The sequence below is a fragment of the Tauraco erythrolophus genome, chromosome 1 (assembly GCF_009769465.1).
Source record: "Tauraco erythrolophus isolate bTauEry1 chromosome 1, bTauEry1.pri, whole genome shotgun sequence".
Lineage (NCBI taxonomy): Eukaryota > Metazoa > Chordata > Aves > Musophagiformes > Musophagidae > Tauraco > Tauraco erythrolophus.
The window spans coordinates 125,075,149-125,081,154 of record NC_141465.1 but is presented as its reverse complement, the minus strand read 5'-3'; positions in this window follow the sequence as shown (position 1 = coordinate 125,081,154).

The following is a 6,006-nucleotide window of genomic DNA, read 5'->3' as shown; positions in this document are numbered from 1 at the left end:
CTCTGACGCCGCTCTGCACCTCTGATTTGGAAACAGCTCATTTGCGAGAGAGCAGAGCTCCCGCCGTGTGCCAGGAGAGCCGTCCTCCCCACACCCGGGGCCACAACCACGGCGTGCAGGCAGCGGGAGCGGGCGGACGCTCCTGCCTCCAGCAGCCTGCGTCTCTCCCGCTCCGCTCACCCCTACTTTTGCTCCTTCAGCCAGCTTTATACCCCGACGCAAGCTCCGAACCGGGATCTTCCGCAGCCATTGGGCTGCATGACATTATTTCTGCTCTGACGTGCTGCTTTTCCATGCTGTCACGCTCCCCTGGGCGCTGCTCCGAGATAAGCACATCCATGAGAAGGTGAATCAATCTCTCCAGTCATCAGCATCCTTTTTTTTCTAGCAGCAGCCCACATGTGAATTCTGTGCTGTTGACAAACCAGCAGCGTGTGTGGCAGCTCTGCTCTCTTCCAGGACACAATTCAAATTTAAGTTCAGTTTTAAAGGTCTTGTAGGCAAGTTTCAGCCTATTTCACAGCATGACACCTACTAACTAGCATAGAATAGGGGAATAACAGATGAACTGTGAGTAACAAGCCAGCTTACTGCACTTACAGTATTTTTCCAAAGACCTTTTATCCCTCAGAAAGACAGAGAAATACTTAAGCTTTACCTTGGTAAGGATCTCCTCTTGGCCAAGAGAATAAAAAGTCTGACGTGAACCTGTGCTTTCTAGAAAAAAAAAAATAGATTGATTGTAGAAATACAGAGGTAGTTACAAAGAGGTGATTATATGGGAGAGAGGACGGGAAGGGATGTCCCAGCCCAATGAGTTCAGCATCCACAGCAACAAGCACCTGTACACTGGACCCAAGCACTGGGGAGATGGCAGTGTGCACGTTCCCTGTGCCTTTCCCACAAAAAAAACACACTAGGGAATTTTAGATTAGTAGCAGGAGACCAAGAGTCACAAATCCTACACAGCACAGAAAGACATGCCCCTCCATGAGCGCACGTGTAAGATGTTGGTCCTCTGCTGGGGACACATCTGATTGGGTGGTGTCCAATAACCCGGGCCAGAGCAGGTTTTGTACAGAAAAGGCTTTATTTAACCATCAATTAAAGGACCGTTACCTGAAAAGCTTATATTACAAGCTGGTCACTCACTGGTGAAAATAACACTTCCAGAAGATGCTGTGACTCCCCCAGAGAATCACTCAGCTGCTTTCTCCTCACCACTGCTTGGGAGTTGAACACAGCCAGACAAGCAGCATGGCCATCCCACAACACTCCTCCACAAACAGTTGCCAGCATCAATTTCTTCCACAAAATTGTCCAAACTGAGCTCCTTCGGCAGCTTGCCTGTCTCAGAGGGAGCTTTCCAGTGAGCCTGCTGGAGCTGCCAAGGTGACAGTCACCTGTGATCATTCAGAGAAGAGAAAGAAATCCAAGTCCAGTTCAGAAACACTTGGCCAGCGAGGATGCCCCCTGATCTGATGTTGCCAGGAAAACACAAAGGGTCTCACTATGTAACATAAAGGCCCAAGGAAGTGGTAGAAAACGGGACAGGGCAGCTTTCTGATGTGGGTTTGGGATGAGAACAGAGTGGTTGATGGCATGTGTCGCCCTTCTTGCTGGGCTGCTCCAGCAGTTCCCAAGTGCTGCTGGCCAATGCATAAGGGTATTCTCAGTCTTCAGACACTCAAACTCCAGCTCTTATTCTTCCAGATCTATCAGATCCTGCTCCCCTGTACTATAATCCATATTCCAGCAAAAATGATTAGGTAGAATCATAGAATTATTTGGGATGGAAAGGACCTTAAAGATCATCTAGTTCCAACTCCCCTGCTATAAGCAGGGACACCCTCCACTACACCAGGTTGCTCAAAACCTCATCCAACCTGGCCTTGAACACTTCCAGGGATGAGTCATCCACACGTTTTCTGGGCAGCCTCTTCCAGTGCCTCATCACCCTCACAGTGAAGAATTTATTCCTTATATCTAATCGAACCCTGGACTTCAGTAGGGCCAACTTTGATCTTTTCAAACAATTGCTAGGAGAAATCCCATGGCACAGAGTACTGGAAGGTAAAGGGGCCCAAAATAGTTGGTTAGCCTTCAAGGACCTCTTCTTCCGAGCTCAAGACTGGTGCATCCCAACAGGTAGGAAGTCAGGAAAGGGCACCAAGAGACCTGCATGTTTAAATGGGGAACTGTTGGGCAAACTCAAGTTGAAAAAGAGAGTGTACAGATCATGGAAGGAGCGGCAGGCCACCTGGGAGGAATATAGGTCTGCTGTCAGAGGATGTACGGAGGCAACTAGGAAAGCTAAGACCTCCTTGGAATTAAACCTTGCAAGAAAGGTCAAGGACAACAGAAAGGGCTTCTTCAAATACATTGCAGACAAAACTAACACTAGAGGCAATGTAGGCCCACTGGCGAATGAGGAGGGTGCCCTGGTGACAGAGGATGAGTAGAAGGCAGAGTTACTGAATGCCTTCTTTGCCTCAGTCTATACTGCTGAAGGCTATCCTGATGAGCCCCAGAACCCTGGGGCTCCTGAGGAAGTCAGGATAGAGGAGGAGTCTACCCTGGTTGATGAGGACTTGGTTAGGGACCAGTTAAGCAACCTGATCATCCATAAATCCATGGGTCCTGATGGAATACACCCACGGGTGCTGAGGGAGCTGGCGGATGTCATTGCCAGACCACTCGCCACCATCTTTGCTAAATCGTGGGGAACGGGAGAGGTGCCTGAGGACTGGAGGAAAGCAAATGTCACTCCGGTCTTCAAAAAGGGCAAGAAGGAAGACGCAGGTAACTATAGACTGGTCAGCCTCACCTCCATCCCTGGAAAGATAATGGAACAATTTATCCTTGGTGCTGTCTCTAGGCATATCAAGGATAAGAGGGTCACTAGGGGCAGTCAACATGGCTTCACTAGGGGGAAGTCGTGCTTGACAAACCTGATAAGCTTTTATGAGCACATCACCCAGTGGGTGGATGATGGTAGAGCGGTGGATGTGGTCTATCTTGACTTCAGTAAAGCATTTGACACAGTCTCCCACAGCATCCTCACAGCTAAACTGAGGAAGTGTGGTCTGGATGATCGGGTAGTGAGGTGGATTATGAACTGGCTGAAGGATAGAAGCCAGAGAGTAGTGGTCAGTGGGACAGAATCCACTTGGAGGCCTGTATCCAGTGGAGTCCCTTAAGGGTTGATACTGGGACCAGTGTTGTTCAACATATTCATCAATGACTTGGATGAGGGAATAGAGTGCATGGTCAGCAAGTTTGCTGATGACACTAAACTGGGAGGAGTGGCTGACACACCTGAAGGCTGTGCTGCCATTCAGAGAGACCTGGACAGGCTGGAGAGTTGGGCAGGGAGAAATTTAATGAAATACAACAAGGACAAGCGTGGAGTCTTGCATCTGGGTAAGAACAACCCCATGTACCAGTACAAGTTGGGGACTGAACTGTTGGGGAACAGCACAGGGGAAAGGGACCTGGAGGTCTTGGTGGACAGCAGGATGACCATGAGCCAGCAATGTGCCCTTGTGGCCAAGAAGGCCAATGGCATCCTGGGGTGTATTAGAAGGGGTGTGGTTAGTAGGTGGAGAGAGGTTCTCTTCCCCCTCTACTCTGCCCTGGTGAGGCCGCATCTGGAATATTGTGTCCAGTTCTGGGCCCCTCCATTCAAGAAGGACAAGGAACTGCTTGAGAGAGTCCAGCGCAGGGCCACAAAGATGATTAAGGGAGTGGAGCATCTCCCTTATGAGGAAAGGCTGAGGGAGCTGGGTCTCTTTAGCTTGGAGAAGAGAAGACTGAGGGGGGACCTCATTAATGTTTATAAATATGTAAAGGGTGACTGTCATGAGGATGGAGCCAGGCTCTTCTCACTGGCATCCAATGATAGGACAAGGGGAAATGGATATAAGCTGGAACATAGGAGGTTCCACTTAAACATGAGGAAGAACTTCTTCCCAGTAAGGGTAACAGAACACTGGAACAGGCTGCCCAGAGGTTGTGGAGTCTCCTTCTCTGGAGATGTTCAAAACCCACTTGGACGCGTTCTTGTGTGATCTAATCTAGATGGTCCTGCTCAGGTAGGGGGATTGGACTAGATGATCCTTTGAGGTCCTTTCCAGTCCCTAACATTCTGTGATTCTGTGATTCTGTGAAATCTCTTTCAGTTTAAAGTCATTGCCCCTTGTCCTATGACTACATGCCCTTGTAAAAACATCTGTGCAATAGCACTGAACAAAATTATAACAAATTAGAAAACAGGCCTAGTGAGTAAAAAGGTTGTAAGAGAAATATATAAAAAAAAAATCATCCAGACACTAAAAAATGTGGTTTGGAAGCATTCAAAAAAAGGAATAATGCCTTTTTTTCTTATTTAAATACACAACAGCGTGCTTCCCTCACCCCACCATTTCCCCAGGAAGAATCTTTCTTTCACTACCGTGGCTTTGCTGAATTTTTGAGCTTTCCTGGGGTAGGTGGATTGGAAGTCGCACGAGCAAGAAGTGACTTTTCAAAACCTATCCAGTGTGATCCCTGAGAAACAATGTTGATTTTCTCAGCATCTTACCTCCCCGCTCCGTATAACAAATCACGTTAATAATTAGGGGAAGTATCTACTTATAGTACAGCCTTTCTAGACACACCAGGTTACCTCTTTCCCCTGAAGGATGTCATCTTTATCTTCTCTACAAGACAATTTGAGAACTGCTGCAGTTTAATAGTATAAACAAAGCCGCTGTGAATTTGACAGTTGACTGAAAAAAAATTATGAAAAACGTAGAAAGAACCTTTGATATGATTCCCATTAATCCTATATACCTTGCTAAAATCTTTACCCAGGATCTGTCTGCAACATTAAAAGATGGAGTCCCCTTAAGACCTCAGTGAAACAATAAACTAGACAATTTAAGTCTTTGAAGGAAAACAGGTTTAATTTTGTGTGGTGGGTTGAGCTTGGGGGGTTGCCAGGTGCCCACCAAGCTGCTCACTCCTCATCCTTAGCAGGACAGGAAGAAAAACTTAGATTAAAAAGTCATCAATCAATATAAAGGCAGTTTAATGGAAAAAAAGCAAAGGTCGTGCATGAAAGCAATGCAATAAAAAGATTTATTCCTTATGTTCCGTCAGCAGGTGATGTCCAGGCACCTCAGTACATGTCGTGGTTGCTTTGGAAGACAAATGCCTTAGTAACAAATGTGGTCCTCTTCTCCTTTCCCTCAGCTTTTATTGCTGAGCACATCATACAGTGTGGAATGTCTCTGTGGCCACCTGTCCTGGCTGTGTGCCTTCCCAACCTCCTGCCCGTCCCTGACGGAGGCGTATAGTAACGGACTTGGGACAACTCTACGAGAGTGATAAAGCAGCCGTTTATTACCAATCAGAGGCTGCTTTTGATATGTTGCTGTATTTGCAAACAGCGTGTTTGTTACTGATTGGTAATCACAGATTAGACAACATGGATACAGTCCTTGACTGGCTGATTTTTCTTTTGGGAACTTTCTCTTCTTGTGGTTTTGCTGTTTGCCTTGTACGGTTGCCGTGCGTCTCAAGTTCTCTAGTTTTCTCTTATGCAGGCAGATTCTTCCTCATTTCTTCTTCCTTGTTGTGTCCTTACAGAACCTGACCTTTCACAATCTTGGGCCTACTCATGCTAAGCAGCCCTTGCTTATGCTAACTTATTATTTTAGCTCCATATAATCATGTCCATATTTCGCTAGAAATGTTCCCACACATCCCCAATCTGCTGGCCTTTGTGGAGGCCTTGGAGAGAGCCTTGATGCTGTGGAGCACTGCTCTGCAGTAGCCAGAACACTGGTGTGGCATCGACATCCTTCTACCTACAAATGCAGAGCACGGCACCGCATGGGCTACTGCGGGAAAGTTAACTCCACCCCATGTGGAGAGTAATGAAAAGCAGCAAAAAGTGGTTTAAAAATTTCAATCTCTCAGATTCAATGTAGTCCATACAATCGACATTATTTACTTAACAGA